The sequence below is a fragment of the Capsicum annuum genome, chromosome 3 (assembly GCF_002878395.1).
Source record: "Capsicum annuum cultivar UCD-10X-F1 chromosome 3, UCD10Xv1.1, whole genome shotgun sequence".
Classification (NCBI taxonomy): domain Eukaryota; kingdom Viridiplantae; phylum Streptophyta; class Magnoliopsida; order Solanales; family Solanaceae; genus Capsicum; species Capsicum annuum.
Genome location: NC_061113.1, coordinates 147,471,898 through 147,497,897, shown reverse-complemented (window position 1 = coordinate 147,497,897; position 26,000 = coordinate 147,471,898).

Genomic DNA, 26,000 nt, shown 5'->3' with positions numbered 1-26,000 from the left:
TTACCAATTGAATTCTTGAGAAGGATATTGCCATAGACAACTTCAAATGAGCATATCTTTCATTCTACAAAGAATTTTTGAGTTCATCACCTACCAAAGATAGATAGTTAATTAGATTTCCAACGATACCAATTTCGCCAAAATTTGATATCGAAGTAAAAAGTTATGGCCATTTCATAGTGAGCTATCCGAACTACCAAAGTGTGATGGGAAGGCCGACGAACCATCGCGCTAGCAATGAACCATAGCAACTGAGGCAGTAAGCCCATTTTCTAGCCATAAAGTGATGGTTTAATGGACGGTCAGTCCCCAGGGTGATGGTTTATCGCCCAAACCATCCCGCATCTCCGTTTAGCTATTTAAAGCCATTTTAAAGGGATTTTGGGTCTTTTTCCTCCCTTTTTAACACCTAATTACATCAAATCAAAGCACATAACTCCATATTCATCCATACCATCAAAATTAGGTTTCCTTTCAAGATTAATCCCCCAAGAATAAGGTTCTAACCCTTCTTCAAGAAAATTCAAGAATCAAAACATCACCATTCAAGAACCTTTGAGAAAAGTTAATCTCCCTAAATATTCAAGCTTTTTAGGTATGTTAGATGTTCATCCATGGGTCATTTTCACCCATGGAGTCTAAGAACCCATTTTCAAGATCAAAGTTATGATTTTTACATGTTTTTACAAATTACATCCATGAAACTTCATCAATTTTGATTCTTATACTATGTTTACATGTAGTTTTCTTTGTTATTAAACCCCACATGTTTGAATGGTGTTGTTTAGTGATTTCATCCTTAATTGGTGATTTTATTATTGAAATCATGCTATTACTATATGTTTTAAAACTAATACTATGCTTAGCTTAAACCATGCATTGCAAGTGTTCGATGAAATGCCTACAAGAATAAGTTTTGAATAAATGATTATATATCATGTCCTCAAAGTTTTAGTATGATATTGCTATTATTGCTATCGAGTCTAAGGGGTTAAGAATACCCAAAATTTAACTGTTTACTTAGTTTTAGTATTTTCAGAATCTTTCAGATAAACCATAAGTATTTTTATCTAATTAGTCATTGTAATATAAATAAGGTTAATGATTAACCAGAATATTTATTCACTGTAGTTTATAACATTTCATGACCTGATCTCATCAGTTGTCAGTGCATGCACCAATTAGTAATTTAGTGTCTTTCAGTTGGGAGTAGGATTTAGCACCGAGTGGGAAGTATGGGTTTAGTGCATCCTACTTCCCTAGAAACTATGTTCCACAATAGGTCTAAGGGCCTTGCTAGAAAGTGTTTCCCTTTGCCTAATATGGGCTCAGTTTAGTGATCACTATAGTTTAGGTTCTATTCCAATGGCAAGAATAGAAAAACCCTCCTCAACATGGTTTAGATGTTCGAATCCATGATAGATCACATGGTTTATGTCGGTTACATGATAGCTCCCACAATCTCCGTTTCGTATTCAGCTCAGTAATTCAGTTTCAGTTTTGCTTGACCATAGCATACAGATATTAGTTATTCATTTATCAGTACTCAGTTTTTAGTTTTTAGACTATATTCAGAACATGTTTTATGCTTGGACATGCAATTTCAGTATTTATAGATTTTATGTATTTTACTTAGTACTTTATGCTATACATTCAGTTAATTACCAAGCATGCACATAAAACCATGCATAGTAGCCGACCTCATTTAGCATACCAGTACATTTAAAGTACTAATTGCATACTCATTTCCTATGTTATTATGTCTTATATCATAGATTTGGACGCTCGATTTCCTAACCGTAGTTAGACAGATCAGCCTATCAGCAGTAGTCAATGGTGGTGGGTCCTTATCCTTTGAGAATGAGCTATATTACATTCAGTATGTCAGTAGTTGAGTTATCTAGTCTATCAGAGTTAGTTGGAGGCTTGTCCCATCAACTCCACAGTTAGTCAGTTTAGAGGCTTTCAGACTAGTACAGATAGTTGGTCAATTTTCTAGTTGTTATTGACAGTTGTTTTCTCTGTATTTTCAATATTATTTTATAGACATTTTCAGAAATATGATTCAAAACCTTATGGGATTCTAGTAAATTTCGTGTATATTCTATGTTACCTTGTTCAGTGCTCACAGTAGGTACTAACTTGGGTTAGCTTATGGTCCTTTGGGTTTGCAAGCACTGTGTGATGCCCAGGGTGTACTCTTAGGGATTTACAACCTAGGAGAAGCAATAGAGAAAAATCCTTATAGGTTTTGTATTGAGTGAAGGAGTAAGTACTTTAGATGTTACCAGCCTGACCACTTTCAGAGGAACTGTCCTTCAGGTGATATTGTATCTGGGGCCTATAAGTCCCGATTACTAGTTCTTCCAACACAAAAGGGTGCTACTTCTGGCTTTGATATAGTTTGGAATAGTATATATGCTCTTTCCACCTATTAGGATTATAAGGCATCTCCTAATATTATTATTAGTATGCTAAAACTTTTCTCTCGTAACGTATATTGTTTGCTTAATCCCGGGTCTACCCATTATTATGTGATCCCTCATATGGCTATTTATTTTTATTTTGGTCTTAAATGTATTCCTTATGCCTTTTCAGTATGTACACTGGTTAGTGATTTTATTGTGGCTAGAAAAGTTTATAGGGATTGTGTGGTATCTATTTGTGGTAAGGAGACCTTGTTAGATTTGGTAGAGTTGGACATAATAGACTTTGATGTGATCTTGGGGATTGATTGGCTCAATTTGTGCTATTCATCTCTTGATTATCGGATTAGAAGGGTCAGTTTCTAATTTTTGAATGAACTGGTGATTGCTTGGGAATCTAGTTTCTTAGTCCCTAAAAGAAGGTTCATTTCTTATCTTAGAGAATGAAAGATAATTTCCAAGGGGTGTCTCTATCCTTTGGTCTGGGTTAAATACTCTAACCTTAAGGGGTCCCCCGCTACAAACTGTTCCTATGGTTAATAAATTTCTTGAGGTATTTAGTGATGATCTTCCCAGTGTTTCTCCCAATAGGGAGATAGATTTTAGTATTGAACTTTTTAAGGACACTCGTCCTATTTTTATCCCTCCCTATAGAATGGCTCCAACTGAGTTGAAAGAAATCAAAGAGCTATTGAAGGATCTTCTTGATAAGGGTTTAATTTGCCTTACTATTTCTCTGTGAGGTGCTCCTGTGCTCTTTCTGCATATGAAAGATGGGTTCGTTCGGATGTGTATTGATTATCACAAGCTGAATAATGTGACTATAAAGAATAAGTACCCTCTTTTGAGGATTAATGATCTCTTGGAATATCTTCAAGGAGCTAAGTACTTTTCTAAGATTGATCTTCAATCTGGGTTACCATTAGTTAAAGATAAGGGAGGTGAATATCCTTAAGATTACTTTACAGACTTAATATTTCCATTATGAGTTCTTGGTCATGTCTTATTAATTGACTAATGCCCCAATAGCATTTATGGATCTTATAAATTGGGTGTTCCATCTGTCCTTAGACTACTTTATAATTGTGTTTGTTAATGATATTTTGGTATACTCCAAGAGTGAGGCGGATCATACTGATCATCTCCGCATGGTGTTGCAAAATTTTCTAAGTGTGAGTTCATGTTGAATATTGTTACTTTTTTGGTTCATGTCAGTTTAGTGGGGGTATTATGGTGGATCTGCAAAAGTTGTGATGGTTAAAAATGGCCTAGACATATGACTCCAACCAATATTTGGAGTTTCTTGGGTTTAGCCGGGTAATATAGGAGTTTTGTGGAAAGTTTCTCCTCCATTGCTGCCCCATTAACTAGGTTGACTCAAAAAAAAGTGAAGTTCTTATGGTCGGATGCTTGTGAGGGTAGTCTTATAAAACTGAAGAAGAAGATGACTTCAGCTCCAGCCTTTCCCCTCCTTGAGGTTACTGATGGTTTTGTTATTTATTTTAATACATCTTGGGTGGGACTAGTTTGTGTGTTATGCTGTATGATAAGTGGTATCCTATGCTTCCAAGTTGTTTAAAGTTCATGAGAGAAATTATCTGACTTTGGCTGTGCTGTTCGCATTGAAGATTTAGTGACATTACTTGTATAGGGTTTATGTTGACATTTATTTTAATCATAAGAACATAAAATATATGTTCACTCAGAAGGAGTTGAATCTCAGGTAAATGAGATAGATTGAGTGGCTCAAGGACTATGACGTACGTCATTATTATCATTCAGGTAAAGCTAACATAGTTGCTGATGCCCTTAGTTGGTTATGTATGAGGAGTCCATCTCATTTTGATGAAGAGAAACCTAGATTGGTGAAAGACATTCACCATTCAATTAACCTTGATGTTGATCTTTTAGATTCCAAATATGGAGGTGTGTTTATTCAAGAGGTGATAAAGTCATCTTTTGGTGCAAATTTAATAGAGAAGCAAGTTTTGAATCCTATCTTGATGCAAATCAAGAATTATGTGGGCCAATAAAAAGTTATGGCCTTTGAGATTGGTGATGATGGTACCTTGAGGTACCAAGAGAGGTTGTGTTTTCCCAATATGGATGGGTTGTGAGGAATAATTTTGGCCAAAGATCATGGTCACGGTATATGATTCATCCGGGTTTGATAAAGATGATTACAACTTCAAAGAAATTTATTTGTGGGGTAATATGAAATGAGATATGTCTAATTTTGTAGCTAAGTTCATGGTGGGTCAATAAGTGAAAGTAAAGCACTTAAAGCCCATTGGGTTGTATTAAGAAATTGAGTTGCCTGTGTTGAAGTGGTAAGTGATTAATATGGATTTTATTACTGGTCTTTTATGGTCTTAGAATTAGTTGGATTCAATTTGCGTCATTTTTGATAGGATGACTAAGTATGCTCAGTTCTTGCCTGGGAGGACTAATTATTTGGTTGATGATGATGCTAAGATTTTCATTTAAGAGATCGTCAAATTGCATGGTGCTTTAGTTTTTATCATTTCTGATCCTGTTACTCAGTTCTCATCATATTTTTGGCATTGGTTTTTGAAAGGTTTGGGCACTTAGGTAAACCTTAGTACCGCTTTCCACCTACAGAAAAATGGACAAGCAGAAATGTCCTTCCAGCTATTGGATAATATTCTAAGGGCCTGTGTGGTGAAATTCAATGGTAGTTGGCTTGATTATTTGCCTCTCATAGAGTTAGCGTATAATAACAACTCTCACTCGAGTATTCAAATAGCTCTATTCAACGCCTTGTATGGTAGAAGGTGTAGGTCTCCTATTGGATGGTTTGAAGTTGGTGAGTGTAGGTGGGAGTAGGTTATTGTAAGTTGAAGAGGACATGATGTCCAAGTATTCATTCTCATTCCCTATTCCAGATAATAATGCTTAAGGTATGAGTTTTGTTTTCCTCTAGCTTGTTTCTGAGTTTTTCATTTGGTTATGGTATTTTCTTGCCATTTCTCATCACATAAGTGTCCTAGCTCATCATTCAAGGGTGAATGTTCCTAAGATGGGGGGGGGGGGGTTAATGTAATACCCTTAAAATTTCATCCATTTTTTTGAAATTCTCGTGTTTGAAACATCAATTTTTGATGTGAGATGTGCTTAGGGAAGTTAAAAGGGTAATCCTGGTGAGTTTTGAAATTTTGAAAGAGGTTTGGGGTCATTTTGGAGTTTTGTAGTAGTGAGCCTCCACATTTATGGCGTACCACAGAGGATAATCTCTGTGATAAGCAGTGTGTCATGAAGGATAATCTCCATGATACACAGAGTGGCATGGAGGTTAGCCTCTGTGATAGGCAGCGTGCCACAATACTATATAAAGGTCATGTTGTTTTGTTTTATTTCCCTTAAGATGAGGGATAGAGAGGTCTTTTCACCTATGAAGGACCTTTTCAAATTATATGAACCTATTTTCATCAGTTTTTAGAAGACAAAAGAGCTATTATTTCATTCTCAAACTCAAAACCCTAAGAAATCATAAGGGTTTCATTGTACGTTTATCTTTTGGGTTCCAAGTTCCAAATTACTTAGAAATCCTTATTTGTCTAAGGCATGTACCTCTTCCCTAAAATCTTATTTAGTTAAAAGTATGTATTTAAATTGTGATTTATATAATTTAATTACTGATTATGAATGTGGGTTGAGGGCTTCAGAACATATTTTATTGAATTGCTTTTCCCATGGCTTTTGTGCATCATTCATGATTTGAATTGATAGTTTTAAACTAATTAAGGTGCATGGGGATGGTTAATTAGCATGGGGGTCATAGATTCCCCCAAATTGATGATTTTGATAAGGAAATTGGTATAACCTCAACCCAACCTTGTGAAACTTGCTTTGAACATGAGAATATGCATGTTGAACTACTTTTAAGACCTTGCATTGCATAAAAGGTTAATGAAACATAAAATTGGTTTTAAATTAAAAACTTCAGAGTTTAACTGGTTGACTGAATTAGAGTGTTATTGGCTAGTTGATTTGGTTTGTACTTTGGACTTTTGATTCCTATTGGCTGACTGGGTTAGAGTCCCATTGGCTAAACGATTTAGTTCCTACTTAGAGCTTTGGAGTCTCATTGGCTGATTGGGTTAGAGTCCCTTTGATGAATAGTTAGATTTGGCTAAACGACATACACTTGAAACCTATAGTCGGTATGACAATACCACTTGATAATGCCTTAATTAATAACTCCTTGAATGATCGAATGGGTTATATGTTAACTGTTTTTATTGGTCTTAAAGAGGGTTATGTAGCGAAGCCTTTAAGGTGTGGGTCTTAAATAACTTATACTGGAAACTCATGTTTGCCGATGTGAGGTTTGGTCTTGATGACCATGTGCATATGTTACACTTAATATACATTTTAGAATGGCTAGTTTCCATGATGTCTTTATCTTTCCCTCGGTTTTTCTCCGATTCATATGGCTAACAAGCATTAGGCCCTATCAGCTGGGGGATCTGAACCTATATTGTCCGTGGGTGCCTTTTGTGATGGTTCAGCTACATAGATCAGGATAATGTTTTACTTAATGCTAAGCCTTGTTTCCCTACCCGATATATTATATATTTAAATGTATATGCATATGCTTTTGTGCGTTTAGATATTAGATTGATATTGGATTATTGTTTATGGAATTATATTATACCCTATCCCTGAGTTACATGATAGTGCTCAACCCACTTACCATCTCCAAACATTGTATCCCCAAGAGATGAAGGAACCATAAATAATTCTACTTTTTCTGCATAGTGACTAGGCGACCTTAGGATAACTTGTGAGTCAGATTGAAGTGGTGAGCTTCCATACTTTGGAAGAAATCATTTCATGTTTGGGGTTTCTTTATGTTATTGACATTTTTCTTTGGGCTTATTTTTGGCTATTATCGCAGACATGTCCCAACTTTTATTAATATTCGGTTGGCTAGAGACTTTGTGGATATTACTATGGACTTGGGATTAGTTTTTAAATTCTTAGACTACTTTTGAGTCATTCTCAACCATCTGTTTTACGGTTGGAATTCAGCTGCTATACGTATATTGTGCTTTATTTTACTAGGAAAAAAGGGTGGTCGCACATCCTTATTGCACTTGAGATATGCATTATGACCAGGCCTTAGTTTGGGTCGTGACATAAAAATACTATTCACACTTAGGACTTAGAGCCTCTCACCCTATCAGGAGTATCCTGCATGAATTTAGGTACTATAGCAGATGATGTGTGAGCCTACGCTAATATATTTGAGGCTTTTAACTCTAAATAATTGTAAGGTTTTGAGCAACTTGAGTTGTTTTTGATTAGTTTACTTTGATCTTTGCAGTAAATGTTGAGATTTAGGAGAACCAAAAACAGTGGAAGCAAAAAGGATGAAAACTGAAGCAAAATAAAGGACAAGTGTGGCTAACGACGTTCATGATAAGTCGTCAGCCTGGTTATAAGCTGTCAAATATGCCGTCAGCCTTAAACAGAGGATGGGAGTTGGTGACATTTTTGTGATGACGTTCGTGATAAGCCGCCAGGTTGGTGATAAGGTGTCAACATTGGCTTCATCCTTAGACAACAGAAGCCAAAAGTGCAGAGGAGCTAATAACATCAGTGATAAGACATTACCGTCAGACTCCTGATAAGCTGTCATGGATGTCATCATTTATTCTGAGAAAAAACTGTAACTTTAATTTTATTTCGTTATTTAGGTTAAACTATTTAAAGCTTTGTTTTAGGGTTTTCTGGTGGCATTCATTCATCAGCATCATTATTCTAAAGATAGTTCGATACTTTGAGTCTTGGAGAATATTTTTCTGATATTTCTTTCTCCATCTTTTTGGATTCGAACAACACAACTATTTTAGGGATTTTCCTTTGTGATCTAATTTATGATTCACTAATTATTATTCATCTCTATAAGTTAATCTTCTCAATTATGAATTCAATTATGTATTTTGTTCATTGCATCATGAGTGGCTAAACTCTGTTAACCTGAATTGTGGGATATAGGGTTAGGTCGTGATGAGGTGCTAAATACTCAAGATTCAATAGGTGTTAGGATTTCTTGATAATTCTGAAGTTTTAATTAACGTCCGTTGGTTACAAACACTAGGCACACCTACTTTGATTTGCTGGAGAAAGAAATCTAATATAGTAGGAAGTGAATTATCAACAGGGACTCGAAAATACTTCATTTAATAATCAGTACTGTAACAAGGTTGATTAACTTGAGGTAAAATCTGGGTAGTGAATAGTGATTTCCTAAGTTCGAGAGGATTACAAAATTAGATGCTTAAATAGGTCGAGAGACATTTGAGTATATCATCGATAAAGATAGCTTGTTATCTTAACCACCGTGAGAATCTTGAGTCACCTTTTGCATCTTCATGTACCGTAAGCCCTAGTGAACATAATTCTTGTTATTTCATATAATATTGGTTACAAACATCAAAATTATAGTGACAAACAATCATTTGTGAAACTTAAACCCCCATTTTAGAAAACGTTAAACTATTAGTGAAGTAAATCGCAAACGACTTGAGTTCACACCATATTCCTTGTGGGATTCAACCCCAACCTAGTTGGGTTTGATATTGACAATGATTGTTTACACCCATTCAAGAGTGTTGTTTGAGCATTATCAAAAATGGCACTATTGCCAGGGAATACGGTTGTAGACTGAAAGTTGTGTGCACTAATTGACTGTAAGTTAGGTTTCCTAGATTTACGTTTATTTGTTGTTTTTGTTTATTGCAAGTTCCACATTTTTTATGCCAAAAAGAAGAAGTTCTGGAGAACCATTACTACCAATTAATTTGGAACTCAGCTGATCAGGAGAATGGAAGAATAGCAAGAGGCTGACAGACTGGCAACCTTGGACAGGGCTCAGGTGAGCGTACAAACACCAGGGTCAATAAGTACATCATCCGAACCCTGACGATGAAGACTTGGATGATGAGGAATTGTTGAATCCTCAAAACCTAAGGCGAGATGAGCAAATTGCTGCACCAGCAGCAAAATTTCAACAGAAACCATCCTGTCAGAGGAAGGTATGGTCAACAGCCTGTCCATTATGAGGTTGATGGCGATAACGAAGGAATGGATGGAGCAGGTGCAACGGCTGCTATCATTTCTACACCGTTGGCACCTAGTGCAAAATTTAGCATAACAAATACTATGATTCAACTCCTGAATCTAAAGGGGTTGCTTGGAGGCTAGCCTGGTGATGATCCGAACATGCACTTGGTGAAATTAGTAACTTTAGGCAGCTCCCGATAGAAGCATTTCATGAAACTTGGGAGAGATTCAAGAAGAAGATGGCACAATGTCCGAACCAAAACATGATGGACTTGCTCTTTATGGAGCCTTTGTATAGAGCTTTTAACTCTGTGACAAAGCCAATTGTAGATAATGCTGCAGGTGGTTCATTCATTGACCTTTCCTTTCAAGATGCTTCAGAAATGCTGAATAGAATGACCAAACAGAGTCGAGCTTGGCATACCAGGGATTCTGTGGTAGCTAGACTGACTGTTTCTAGTGGTATGACTATGGAGCAGTGTAGAAGGGATGAGTAGCGAAACCAAGACATGGCCCACTTAAAGACTCAGATAAACTTGCTGACCAAGCACTTACTGTCAGGCAAGACTTAAAAGGTTAAGGATGTGGAATCTCACTGCAATGTTGCTATTGATACAGATGAGAAGGGCAAATTATGTTAATAATCAGGGGGGTTTCCAAGGCAATAGCCAAGGGAATCAAGGTTAGAACTTTTATGACAAGCCTAATTATAAAGATAGAGAGCAAGGAAACTAGAGAAGCAATAATGATAAGAGTGGTTTGTATGTTCCTCCTGGAAGTCGGGATGTTGTACCAACTAGATCTGGCAAGATATCCATGGAGGACATGATGAAAAAATTATTGAAGGGAGTTGAGGATACCAACTCAGGGGTAACCACTATGAAGAGTGAATTCTCTACCCTGAGTTAGTTGGTTAGTTCATACTCAACTTTTATCAAGAAGTTCAAGCAGCAGATGAGCCAACTTTCCACAACACTGAACTAAAGAAAAAGTGGTACTTTACCTAGTGATACGGTTCAAAATTCGCAAAATAATGGCTCATATATGGTGATTACCACTAGGATTGGTAAGATCTTACCTGGCACTTCTGTGGGTAAATCTTTAGATGGTGAGGTGGTTGTTGATGAATCCAAAGAAAGCAAACCAGTGGACTCTGACAAGCTGGATAGTTCTACTGATGCGTCAGAAAATGAAAAGGAGAAGGAAGAGAAAGTGGTGTTGAAATCTATCCTTAGACAACTGCATCCCTTTCCTCAACGATTGAAGAAGAAGGCTGATGATGCCAAATTTAGCAAATTCATGGCAATGCTCAAGAAATTGACGGTAAATGCACCTCTGGTTGAAGCACTTGAGCAAATACCAGGATATATGAAGTTCATGAAAGACCTTGTAACCAAGAAATGAAAGGTTAGCCATGAGCCAGAGGAAAATCTTCTTCATTGTGGAACTATCTCTCCAAGGTCTTTAGTGCAGAAAAAGGCAGATTCGAGAGCGTTTACCATCCCATGTACTATTGGCCCCCTGAAGTTCACAAAAGTACTATGCGATCTGGGAGCCAGTATAAACCTAATGCCACTAGCTGTGTACAAGAAATTAGGTTTGGGGGATCCTACCCCAACAAATATGTGGTTGGTAATGGAAGATAGATCTGTGAAGCAGCCTGTGGGCATACTAAATTATGTTTTGGTAAAGGTAGCCGATTTTGTTCTTCCTGCTGATTTTATGGTCCTAGATTGCGAAGTGGATTTTGAAGTGCCCATCATCTTGGGTAGGCCATTACTTGTAACTTGGAGAATGCTAGTAGACATGGAGTTGAACGAGCTAAAGTTCAGGTTTAATAACAAAGAAGCACACTTCAAAATACACTAATCCATGACTCAGCAACATAAGATGAGTGTTTTATCAATCGCTAACATCTTCTATGATGATGGTAAAGGGGTATCAATAAGTTGTCTTGGTGAAGTCTGAGTAGTCAAGACAACCAAGTCATTCTGTAAAAGGAAATCAGGCGCAATTGGGAGGCAACCCAAAGTTTTTATGTTTAAGCAAGTGTTTTTACTTTTATAATTAGGATTTAGTACAGAGAAGATAAAAAATGAGGAGGTCAGCTGAAAGGCCATGATGACATCTCTGATAAGCAGTCACAACTGTGATAAGCTATCAGAAGTGTGTCAGATAGGCCAAACTTGAGGCAACCTCTACTTAGGGGTGATGACGTTTGTGATAGGTTGTCATACTTGTGATAAGCCTTCACAAGTCATCGTCTGCCCAAAGCCTTAAAAGCTAAATTCTGGGCCAAGTTTAAATCAAATTCAACCTGACCCAGCACAGGAACCTTTTCAATTTTCCACTAGTTTTAATTCTTTTCCTTTAGTTTATTTCTTTCCTTAGTTTATTTCCTACTTTTTCCAAAACACTTTAAGAAAACAAGTTCCCTTATGTGTGGGTTTGCAATTCATAATCAAGAGATTCTTCCTACTTCCTACTTCTTCTTGTGCGTGTAATCAGATTAAGGGCCCCCATCAGGTATACTCTAATTTAGATCTTCTTTTCTTGTGGTAAGTGATAGATATTTGACAATCCAAGTCCTCAAGATTCTTGAACTAAGTTCAACTTGGAAAGGAGCTAATAATAGCACTTAGGGTTTGATGTGTAGGCCCAAGGTTTAAAAAGAAAGCTCGCAAATCAAAATTCAAGTGAATTTTAAGAGATAATGGGACCAAAAATTGAGTTAAAATCAAAAATAGGTTTTGATAAGAGTTGACGACATTCATGATAGGCTATCACAATTATGACGGCTTATCAGGAATGTCGTCAAAAGTTTTAACAATTTTTAAGTTGTTGTCTAAAGTTGACGAAAATTGTGATAAGCTATCAAAGTCGTGATGGCTTATAAAGAATTGTCGTCACACCTAGAACCTGAAGCATGAATAAGCCAAAATGCTTAATGTGTTTGTGTTTATGCTCTTGTGGACTAACCAATGGTTTTTCTACTACTAAAGGAACCTTAAAATGGCACTAAAAGGAAAGAGCCCCGAAGAACCAAAGAAAGTGACCAAAGAAAGTGTACGTCGTAAGCTCATCGATGAGGAATCTGATTACGAGAAGGAGGAACCCCTACTCAGGAAGCAAAAGAAGAAGCAAACTCTGAAGAAACCTTCACCACCTTTACCCATTGAAGTGGAGGATGGTGATGATACTGAGACTACAATACCATCAGAAAGTACAGCTTTTGAACCTACTACTTTTGAGAAAGAGGGTTCTGAACAACATGAGTCTGAATATGCTAAAATCTGAAGAGGAGGAACGGGAAGGTTTTGAGGGGTCTGAGTTTGAGGGAACAACATCCGAATCACCGTCCACTGAATAACAAGATGGTGAAGAGTCTCCAACTCAGGGAATACTTATCAAATGTAAGAACCCTGAAGTTCGAGACAATGCTAGATGAAAAATCCCTAAAGCAAAGGGCATCTTTACTGCTGGGTTACGTAGAACTGATAGAAGAAGAGCTAAAAGGCCAATTTAGGAAGAAAGGCTGATTATTGCAAAGGGGTTGAGCAGGTACCCTGAAGTTGAATAGAAGTTCCAAGAGTATGGCATGGGATGGACCACAAAAGGAGGAGGTTCATTTTTCCCTACACTGGTTCGGGAGTTCTATGTGAACTACCAGGCTCAGTTAGAAAACATGTTCAGGCTAGGTGAAAGAGTAGCAGACCGGCCCCTGTTGGATAAAGTGTAGGTGAGGGGCGTAAGGGTTGATATATCAACCAGAACTATCAACACGTTCTTGCATGGTCACAACCTCACTTCTCAGGCTATTGCACCATCAGTCTATGGTCGGATTAGGAATTGAGAAAAATAACATCCTTGGTTGGCCAACATCATAGTTGAAGGAGATCCAGCATGGGTAAAAAATCCAAATAAAAGAATCTGTAAGTCCTCTTTGACTCAAGAGGCAAAGTTTTGGTGGGGTATAGAGCATATCTGGATGATGCCCATTAATGGAGACAATATTCTGAGTGATGACCGAGCTGTTCTAGTGGCGAGCATGGTGTAGAACCCTCCCCTAAATTTTAGGGAAATCATTGCTGATGAGATGAAGATTAGAATGTCAAGAACCGACACTTCTTACCCTTTCCCTTATCTTATCATAGAGTTGTGCCGAGCTGGTAATGTGCTAAAGATTTCCGGGGTTGATGATGACATTCCTACCCAAAAACTCACAACCCCATACGGTATGATGAAAATCTGCCAGGATTGAGACTTGATAGAGGTGTAGAGGTAGCAGCCGCTCCTCCAGTTACAGATGCCAGTGCAACACCTCATATGGAAGTACAAGATTCTAAGGCTGTGCAACCAACTTCTTCAGCACATGCAGGATTAATGCTTAAGACTAAAGCTAGCCCTTCAGTTCCTATAGCAGTAACAGGTTTTCCATTTCATCCGGTCGATAATAGAAAAGTGGATAAACAAGGCAAGTGGTGCGAGTCACAACTACATGCTTTTTCCAAACAGTTTGCTACTACAGTAGACAAGAGAATCAAGGATGCCCTTGAGCCTTTTGTGACTTTGCCTGAGCGAGTTGCAAATTTGGAGAACCAATTTGATGCGCGAGCAAAAAAAATGTCAGTGGATGATCTTGCTAGATTCAGAGCGGCATTGGACAAGGTAAAGGCAGATGTTGGGGTATTGCAGTAACACCAATTTATGATGCCAACAGGTCAGGTCATGTATGAATCTAAGGAAGAAATTCCAATGCTTGACTTCACTGGAGACTCACCAATGAAAAAGAAGAAGAAAAGTGAGAAGAATGGTAAGGGAAAGAGAGAGAGGCCCGACAATAGTAAAGAACAAAAAGTAGAGAAGAGGGAAAGAAAGAAGAAGTAGAAGGAGAAGCTAAAAAGGGAAGAAATTGAGTCCTTAGTTGATAACGAGATATGGGAGACAACCATCTGAGCTAAAGATGCAGGTGACTCATCTAGAAGGGCTCCAGCTACTATAAATCCAGATGCTCCCGATGGAGAAAAGATAGCAGATGATGCAGTAGCAGGGTCGGAGACCCAGGATCCATGTGCTTGATTGCCTTCAGGTATACCCTAACTCCTAGAGCAGTTTCTTTTTGATTTTAAGTTGAGGGTGTAGGGTAGGTTGTTTTTGTAGCATATTTTGCAGATAATTAGGAATAATACAAGTACCTGAGGCAGTTAGCTTGTTTTTTGATTTTTGAGTACCTCTCTATTGGTCTGATATATTGTCTACTATGTGAATTATATCCATTTGTGACCACTGTGCATCTTTTTATAGCATTAGTCTAGCAACTGAATAACCTTTTTTAAAGAAGTACATGAACCGAACAAGTAGTGATATGCAATATATTTGTGTGCCATGTGTGTGTAAGGTCTTACTCAGTTTTCATAGTGTGTTGAATCTAGAACTTGCCGGTTAGTCTTGCCATGGTCATAGGATAGGAGTTAGAAAAAGATCATAGGCCATTTTTGATGATTAGTCCATTTTTAGCCTAAATGACCTTCCCAATGTGAATAATATCCCTTGATCCCTGTTAGATCCTAATTAGCCTATTTCTTTCTACGATACCTCTCACCTTCCCATTTATATAACAATGAACCTATTTTGGCCCTAGTCCTCCTTAGATACTATGCACCTTGACTTAGGAAAACAACCTAAGTTGAGGGTGTCTATCATAGGGGTGCGTGATACAAAATGAGTATGAAGAGAGGAAGAATACAAGAAAAGAATAAAAAGTTAGGTGCGGTGAAAAAGAAATAAGAAATGAGAAAGCTGTGTAAAAGATAATAAAAAGATAATATGATAATTAAAAAGACCACATCCATCTTGAGCATGTGTGATCAATAAAAGAGAGGAAGAAAAAAAGGTTGAGAGTTAAAACCCCTAGAGTTTAGTGTAGTATCAAGGAGGCATAGTCACTATAAAATATCCATGAATATCATACCAGCCCTTGGCCTACATTACAATCTTAAGAAATGACCTATAGTGATCCTAACTGACCTTTCTGAAAACTTGGGTACTGACTATAAGGGTAAGCCTATGGCATTTGACATGTAGTGTTTGGAACTTCATTCTAAGAGTGAGTCTTATTTTATCCCTCTTCTTATGTATTTGAATTCTAATAAGAGTGAAAAAGGGATTTCTTTGTTGTGAGGGCACACTGTGTATGTTTCTAGTCACTGACTTGTTTAGATAAGTGTGATCTTGATATGGAATGGTTCTTATTGCTGAATTTTTTCCGTATCTTGATTCTTGTGAGTTGCATGGTTGTTTTCCAAAACATTAACAATGAGCATTAAAATTGACTAACCTTGGAAATGGTGAATGTATTCTGAACTAGTATGAGTAGTTAGCTGCCAAATTGTAGTTTGTATTCTCTTAGTTATGTTATGGTTGCTTGAGGACAAGAAATTATTTAAGTTGGGGGTGTTGATGTGTGAGCCTACGCTAACACATTTGAGGCTTTTAACTCTAAATAATTGTAAGGTCTTGAGCAACTTTAGTTATTTTTGATTAGTTTACTTTGATATTTGCAGTAAATGTTGAGATGTAGGAGAATAAAAAATAATGGAAGAAAAAAGGCTGAAAAGTGAAGAAAAATAAAGGAAAAATGTGGCTGACAACATTCAAGATAAGTCGTCAGCCTGGTGATAAGCTGTCAAGGATGCCGTCAGCCTTAAACAGAGAATGAGAGTTGAAGACATTTTATGATGATGTTCGTGATAAACCATTAGGTTGATGATAAGGCATCAACTTCATCGTCAGCCTTAGACAGAAGAAGCCAAAAGTGCAGAGGAGCTGACGACATCCGTGATAAGCTATCAGACTCCTGATAAGCTATCACGGATGTCGTCGTTTATTCTGAGATAAAGCTGTAACTTTAATTTTATTTCGTTATATAGGTTGAACTATTTAAAGCTTTGTTTTAGGGTTTGCTAGTGACATTCATTCATCATCATCATTATTCTAAAGAGAGTTCGATACTTTGAGTATTGGAGAATATTTTTCTGATATTTCTTTCTTTATCTTTCTGGATTCGAACAACACAACTATTTTGGGATTTTCCTTTGTGATCTAATCTACGATTCACTAATTATTATTCATATTTGTAAGTTAATCTTCTCAATTATGAATTCAATTATGTGTTTCGTTCTTCAAATCATGAGTGACTAAACTCCGTTAACCTAAATTATGGGATCTAGGGTTAGGTCGTGATGAGGTGCTAAATACTCAAGATTTAATAGGCGTTAGGATTTTTTGATAATTTTGAAGTTTTAATTAACGTCTGTTGGTTGCAAACAGTAGACACACCTGCTTTGATTTGCTTGAGAAAAAAATCAAATATAGTAGGCAGTGAATTATCAACAGGGACTCAAAAATACTTCGTTTAATAATCATCGCTATAACAAGGTTGATTAACTTGAGTTAAAATCTGGGCAGTGAATAGCGATTTCCTAAGTTTGAGAGGATTAGGAAATTAGATGCTTAAATAGGTTGAGAGATATTTGAGCACATCATCGATAAAGATAGCTTGTTATCCTAACCACCGTGAGAATCTTAAGTCACCTTTTGCATCTGTCATGTACTGTAAGCCCTAGTGAACATAATTCTTGTTATTTCATAAAATCTTGGTTACAAACATCAAAATTAAAGTGACAAATAATCATTTGTCAAATTTAAACCCCCATTTCAGGAAACGTTAAACTATCAGTGAATTAAATCGCAAAAGACTTGAGTTCACACCATATTCCCTGTAAGATTCAACCCTAAACTAGTTGGGTTTTATATTAACAACGATCTCTTACACCCATTCAAGATTATAGTTTGACCGTTATCAGCAGAAGCAAAAGATGGGGCTGGAGCCAAAGATTTCTGGTGATACTGAGAATGATTACCACCATCTGACCTCTGCTGAGAGAAATTATATCTACCAATTCTGTCACTCTAATTCTTCCTTTCTTTTTCATTGATTTTATCTTTTTCAATCTATTGATCGTGGATCATCAATCTAGAGATGTCCATATCTTAAACCTGTATAGCCGTTCTATATTCCCTTATCACGTCCTCAGAAATACCTGACACAAACTTGCTCATTCGATCCCTGGAGTCAGCAACCATATTTTGAGCATACCCTGCCAACTAGGTAAAGTTAAGTGTATACACCTTCACACTCATATTGCCCTACTTTAGCTTTATGAACTCCTTCAAGTTGGCTTTCCTTAACTCAGCTGGGAAGAACCTGTCTAGAAATGCAACAACAAAATCATCCCACTTGACTGAACCTGCATCTACACCTCTACTCTTTTTCCATTCCTTGAATATATGAACCAATTCTTGCAATTGATAGGCAGCCAAATAAACACTTTCAGTTGAAGTAACTTTTATAATTTTAGTCACCTTCTGAATACTATCCAGAAACTCCTATGGATCCTCTTCGGGCTTAGACCCAAAGAACATTTGAGGGTTCATCCAAGTGATGTTTCAGGCTCTAGTTTTTGTCGTATTCATAGATGGGTTTGCTGGTAAAACCACCTGCTGGTTAATCTGGGCTATCATTGGTTGGAATAATATTGTGAAAGAACCATAAACTCCACATGGGAGACCTATTCATTTAGTAGGTCTTCAGGGACCTATTCTCAACCTAACCGACAGAGGAGCCTTCATCCCTAGGTTCACTTAGTGCTAAGTACTGCTCCTAACTAAAAGACACTAATAACTAAATACACTCCATATGATAATATTCTAGAAACAACAATAAATGGATATTCTGAAATATGCTCAATAAGATGTAAACTATAGAATGTGACATTTACATATATATACATAATTTCCTAGGTATTGGGTGTTCATAATCCACCAGCTCTAAACATGACAATATTAAATTGAACATCAGAAGACATTTTATAATTCAAGCCCAAAACTCAACAATTTATTAGCATAGTGGGATTTCAAGATTTTGAGTATCGAAATATGCTTGAGCTTATGGGAAAACATATATTCATGGATAAATTCCAGAAATTAATAGAGAAATTATGGAACCCATGCTTGCCATAGAACCTAAGCTTGAATGGTGAATTTAACCTGAGAATGAAGTGCTCTTTAGAGATTAATGGATGGAAGGGGACCCATTTATGAAATCCCACATACTTGGAGATGAAACCCTTAAAGAACTCTTTTGAATTTGAGTTGGATATTAAAGAACCCTAATTTGCCTTTGGAGGAGAAGAATCACTTCTTTTCTTTGGTTAAAACAGGATGTTGAATGTTATTATGAATAATGAGAGCTTAGAAAAGTGTTAACTCCCAATATTAAGCCTTGGGATGCATAAAATGACGTGGGTTTGGGGTTAATGAGTGGCAAATGGCCCAAAAATGCCTTTTAAATCGTGCAAATAAATTCTAGAAATAGTGTCAGTGACTGAGGCTATGACTCGTAGGGTCTGACCAAGAGTCATGACTTGGATTCATGACCAGAGGACCATATTTTGGTTCCTCACTATTATGATGATGAGTTATCCTAATGACTTATATATTCTAGAAATGAGTCATTGTCAAGGGTCATATCAAGGAACTGAGACTTTGGGTTTCCCACTATTGTAACAACGAGTCCTTCTGTTGATTTGTGTAGTTTGACAATGAGTTATATCTTGGAGTCATTGTCGAGGAGTTGAAATTATGATTCCTCACTACCGTGACAACAAGTCATCCTATTTACTTGTATGGTCTGACAACAAGTAGTTGTCAAAGCCATCATCACTGACAGCTTTGATAGTGCCATGGTAAATTTTCCACAAGTTCGAGACCGGTGGCATTGAAAACCAAATTCATTTATCTATTATTTGGTGGGTCTGTAGCTCAAAACACTTGGGGTATTACACTCATACCAGGAGAACCTCCGAATATCATGTATGAATTTTTTCTATTGATGTAAGTTCAAATCCTCAAGCATCAGGTCACTCATTAAAAAATCAAAAAACCAATTAATCAAGTCATCAGACACCACAAACAAATCAATTAAGTCATAGGACACAGCCTGTACCTGGTCATTTGGTTAGAATCATCGATCTCTAATTTATTCCTTTGTCATCTCTTTTCATCTAATCTAGACAAGTGATCAACAACTTTATTTTCGCTACCATTATTTCTGATTTTTCAATTCAAAGTCAAACTTTTACAAAAGCAATAGAAACACTCATCCACAGGGGAAATATAGGCAACAAGTAATGAATTAAAATCTCAATAATAACAAGAAGCTATTGTTTAGAATTTGTTTCTTATAATCAATTAGTGAGAATGGACTAGGACTGTGTTCACCATGATTTCCTAATTCAGCAAGTCTAGCGTACTAGTGATCTATCCCGATGCATTGTAAGAAAAAGTAAGCAAGATGATTCATCTAAACATTTTCAACCCTAATTATGTAAATTTCACTCAAAGTCCTTTTGGTATTTGAGTGTTTGATTATTAACTCTTGTCATTAGACTCAAACTGACTAATCCTGTTAATGCTCAAATTATTAGATGAGGGTTGAAAATGTCAAATCTACGTTCCTAATCACTTTTTCTAATCTCGACAACTTCTATAATGCAAGTAACAGTTATGAAAGCTGCTAATATTTTCAACCATTAAAAAGAAAGAAACTGACAATAATAACAATGCATGCATGAATATTGTTCAAAAATCACTTTGTACTTTAACCTACTGCATTATTCCATTATAATTCCCACAATTCTAGTTATGGTATTTATCTATTAATACTTCCAAAAACAATGTCAAGAGTTGTTTTAGAGATCATAATAAGCAACCTACAAGAATATTTTCATACCCTGAATTGTATTATCACAAGAACAATATCCAAGAATAAGGCTCAAAGTGAATTGAATTGAGTTTGTATCTCATGAACATAATAAAAATATGTTTCTCATAAATACTAGTATGTATCAATAGTAATAGATTGTATCTTCAAAATAAAAAATATCAAAAATAATTATACTACAAGCAAAAGAGATACAAAAGGATTTCAAAATGATGTGGATAAATAAGATACCATTTAAATTGTACTTTTTTCTATGGAGATTGTGGAACAAGAGAATTCCAATTGGAGAAGTTCTAGTAAATACAAGGGTCTATGAGGAGATATCTTGGATATGTTGTGAAGAGAATGTACAGGAAACTATTGAACACTTATTGGTTAAGAGTACTTTAACTAATAGATTATGGTGTAGATTTGCAGCTACAAGTAGAATTGCATGCCCTTTTTTTGCAACTCAAAGATTCAATTTTCAAGAGGTGTAAATCTGATAGACAACCAAAGCTCAAATTACTTCTTAATGTTGTTCCTATGTTTATAATTTAGAAGGTGCGGAAGAAAAGGAACACAATAAATCATGGAGGTAGAATGTCCTATGTAGGGATAGAGAAGGATATAAATTGAAAGTTATTTTTGTTGGCTAGATATAGTTATCCTTCACTAAAAATCTTACCAAAATCATGGCTATCTTGATGATGTTTTCTAAGGATTATATACCCATATTAGAAAGTAGAATGGTGACGTGGAACCCTCTAAATTTGGTGTTTTTTAAATGCAACTCTGATGGTGCATCCAAAGAAAACCCAGACCCTAGTTCAGGGGATTTCTGTATCAAGAATAAAGAAGGGGATTTTGTGTATGTAGAAGTTAGAAGATTATTTATTAGAACTAATCAAGCTACAAAGGTGGTGGCACTAAGATTAGGCCTGGAGCATTGTGTTGAACACAACATTCTTCCTGTAATGCTAGAGACTAATTTTTATAACCTAAAAAACATTCTGGATGTGTATTTGAAAGTTCCTTGGAGTACTTCTATGGAAGTTAAGAGAATAAGAATGATGAAGTTGGAAAAGGAGGTGGTGGATCATACTCCCAGAGAAGGCAAAAAGTTGGTGGATTTTTCATTAATCAAATTTTTATTTTGTAGGTACAAACAAGCTAACATATTCTACACTATAGGAAGTGCTAACTGAAGCAAGAGGCATCATACATATGGAAAAAATTAAAATGACTAATATTAGAATAAAAATAATTTATAATTGAGATCAAAAGAGTCATGTTCAAAACAAAAGAGGGGACCAATAAAAAAAGTAGGAAAATAGCAACATAACAAGTCAGTAGTCAACAAAGAAACAATTAAGATACAACAAAAAAATTTGGTAAGATAATTAACCTATTTTCTCTGAAGTTTGAGCATTGGTATTAGTCTTTAATTAGGCTCAACCTACAGAATTGTGGGGAAAATGGATAATTAGCATACTAGAAGAAACAACATAATAAGAAAACTCAGAACAACATTATGGCTTAGATAGCAATAATTAAAGGGAATAAGGTCGTATGACCTATTCCAAAACATTCCAACTTGGTAGCCACTCATGTAACACACATCATGGAATAAGGAAAAGATATTAGATTCTTGCAAAAAAGAGAAAGAAGGAAATAGAATATCAATATTCGACCCCTAAACAAACCAGATCTGTCGTTCTTGAGTTGAAAAAGTCTTTATTGAGTTGGTTTTCATGGAATTCATGATATTTAGAGGTTCTTATGTGAAAACACCTCAAGCTCAAAAAATATTAAGATCATGGTACAGAGTTTTGAGATAGAAAATTGGTGTTTTTCGTCCTTCTTCAGCGTTTCACCATTAGATGGTTGGAAATAATGGAGGAACCAGGTTGTAGGATAAAATTGATTTAAGATGAGCACATAATGGTTATTGGGGTATTTTTATACCCTAATAAAGTTATAATATTGTTGAGTTCACATATATATCTTAAATGGTGGTACTAATCCCTTTGGGATTAAACCCATTAAGTGGCAGATTGGTGGACTTATTTCGCCAGTATCTTTAGTTTTTGAAAGGTAAGCAACCATAAAGGGAATAGTGGACTTGAACCTGGATACGTCGCTTAGGAAAAAAAAGGTTGAGGTCATGGATTTAGAGTAAAGTAATGAAAAGAGATAATACTTCACCTAATAAGCTAAAAGTATCAAATAACATTCCCCACATACTTTAATTCAAAAGAGAATGAAGTAAGATACAAGGTGCACTAACATCCATAAAAAAGTTTAAACAATGCACATACACATAGTATAGGCTTTCACTTAGTCTCCTTGATCAATCATTGAACAATAAGTTTAATATCACTATATAACTTTATTTGGCTTGTAATGTACGCTTGGGAACATGTGTGGTAGATTTGGGATAAGTGACTCATCCTTCCTTTAATACAAAACTATATCCCGTTTTACCTCCAGGCTCTTCTTTTTTCCTTCCCTTATTTATTTACAACCTAGCTAGGGTGTGATTTTATTATTACCAACAACCAACTCCTTTTTATTGAAAACTTTGACTTTTTATTCTTTTTTCATTACTTATCACGTACTTTTGTTTTGCTTATTTTTTCTCCCCTCATACACCAGCTTTCTCTTTTATTTATCCCAGAGTAGCCCCCATAAACTTAGGTAATTTGCCTGAGATAAGGCCTAATATCCAAGGAGGGACTAGGTCAAAATAGGATTTCAAACATAAATTGGGATAGTGTACATCATTTGGTCAGTAGTTTTAGGCTTAAGTTGGCTTATATTAAAGATGGTCTATGATCCTTTCTTGCCCTATCTATCGTAAGACCTCAGCAAGACTAACATAGTAAGTTATTAATTCTACACATAAAGTAAGACCTAGGTAGAGGGCCTCACACACACATGACACCAGGTTCTATTATCAACTACCAACTATTCAGTGTAGGAATACTAGCCGAAGAACTGGTAACCCTACCACTATCCATATTGTCACAAAAAGATCTACGGAGGTTGACTTTTATAAGAAAATAAGGAACTATAACAACTTTTGGGGGTCATCTGGTTTCAAAATGATTTTCAAAACAAGTCCTCCTATTTTTCAAACTACCTAAATGAACAAATCACATAACAAAAAACAAAAAAGGAAAAAATACATATTTAACAAGACATGTTAGTTAAATATAATAACAAAACCATTTGGGAAAAGAAACACGGAAATAATAACCCATAGGTGGTTATGCAAACATTGATAGACCTACCCTAAATAACGAGACATGTATTATCCCCAATGTATAAACAAATATAAAGTAGGCAAGCTGAGAACTTACCTATGGTGCCTTAGACTTAAGTGTGTAGTACCAATGAAGTAGGGGATGTAGGTGCAACCCTAGAAGCATCCTATGCAGCATCGGTGCTAACGGATGGCACACTTAACTGTTGAGACTAACTTGTAGGGTCACCACCTACAAAAACTCTGGCACCACCAAATTCTACTTCTTATAAATCTCTTTTAGATCAGCCTACTCGGCCTTCTCTCTCACTCAAGCATCATCTAAAGATGTTTTCAAGCCTCTTTTAGCTTTGTTTTTTCCTCTCTTTTTGGCTCTCTCTTGATAGCACTATAAATATCCTTTCAAGCCTCTCTAGTCCTCTTCTCCGTATAACGCAAGGGTGTAGTAACATCAAATTAGATGAATAAAGGCATTTCCTCCTTGAAATTCTCAATGATAGTGATGATTAGCACGTTATGAAGAGGAGCATAGTGAGCTAATAAGGCTATAATATTTTCCCTACCACGTGCAAGCTTGGCCAAGATCTTTTCCATGTATAGAAGTTGAACCTCTCTTAGCCTTACGTTCACCCTCTCATTTTTTGGATCAATATGCTTATGAACCTCTTACACAGAAGGATCTCAGGACTCCATCATAAAAGTAACTATAGTAGTTATTGAGTTGTCAATGTAAGGCTTTAACAACTGAGTGAGCAAGGTAAACCACCTCTCTATCCACTTTGCCTACCTCACTATATATATAAGTGCCTCCTAGGTAAGTATAAATATTAAATTGGAAGTTAGATAATATGTAGTAGCAGAAGGTCACACGGTAGTAGAGGCTATGGGAAATATAGGAGCTACTGTAGAGTTAGACTCAGTGGCTGGAGTTTCAAACTCTTTGTGAAGCAACCCTATTATCTGTCTGTGCGAGAGTATCACCCTAATCACCTACCATGATCATTTCTACTAATAAAGTACCCTAAAAATGATATTTGAGTCTTACCCTTTGAAACAAGGTTTAACTCAGCTCAAATCAATGTTATATCATATACATGATAGTCCTCCACTATGTGATCAATACATAGAGGCACACAGTGCTTTCTGCACAGTTCATCTATAAGGTACGAAAAAGGAATGGAGGTATAATGCCTCATAGATCTCACTAATCTCTACAATAATATACTAGGCTAAATTTACCTCAGACCTTGATACAAGGCCGGCTACCAGTTCTTTCCTATCCAGAGTAAAAGTATTATCAATATAGGTTATGCTCAAACTCAATCACACTGCAGCCCATTAGTACTTATCATAAAAATTAAGTGATACATTGGTGATATTTTCTATATAGTCCTTCACCCACACTCGCTCGCCATTAGTAATCAAGGAGGCAATCCATCTATGACACTTCCATCACTCTTCAGCGCCTGCATACAACTATTTTTTTTACATATATCTAGAATTTGATAATCATAATTTGGAGTGATTGGTGGATCCATAAACTCTAAACAAAAGAAAAAGAAGTAAATTTGTGCTCAAAGTTGTCCACAAATCTACCTTGGAACTTTACAAGATTGTAGGGTTGTTGTCCCTTAGTTCACCATTATTATTGCATACGCAACATAGAACTCTCTCACTATCTTTGGACTGTACCTACCCAATGATCTTCTCATTCACCCAAGTTTATAGTGATAAAAAAAGAGCATTAATCTTTAGTCGCTCTACAAACTCTATTGTCCAGATTGTTACCCCCTTGAAGATACTTCTTTTTATTTTTCCCTTTTGTGTTTGGGAAATGACATCATTATTGATCTTCTTCATGCCCTTAATCTACCAACGGATGCCCTTCTGGAACAAGGTATATTTTTCCTTATATGAACATGTTGCCTCTTTTTAGACGAGGAAGTCTTATTATTTAAAATCTCAACACCATAACAACTAACACTCTTAGGTATTTATCATTCTATATCAGAGCCCATTGTATCGGACTTACTATTATTTGTCTAAAGTAGAAGAATATTTCAATTTAGACTGGGAAAAGGGTACCTATTATTGTATATTCATTTGGATCTTGTTGTGAGTCTGCAACTATTGTTGTTCTTCTTCCTCATAGGTTTCATCCTATTATTAGGGGGTTATTTCCCTTGCTTGGCCCCGCCTTGTGGGTGTGTTAATACACTTCTACAGGATTAAAACTTTAGTGGTATTGCCTATAGGGTATAGGAGTTATTATATAAAAGCAGAAATAAACAACACAACAAAACTGAAAGGAAAAAATCATTTTGTTTTCTATATTTCACAAATTGTAAAGTGAAAGGATGGTCCACGAACTAAATTGTGAACTTAAAATAAT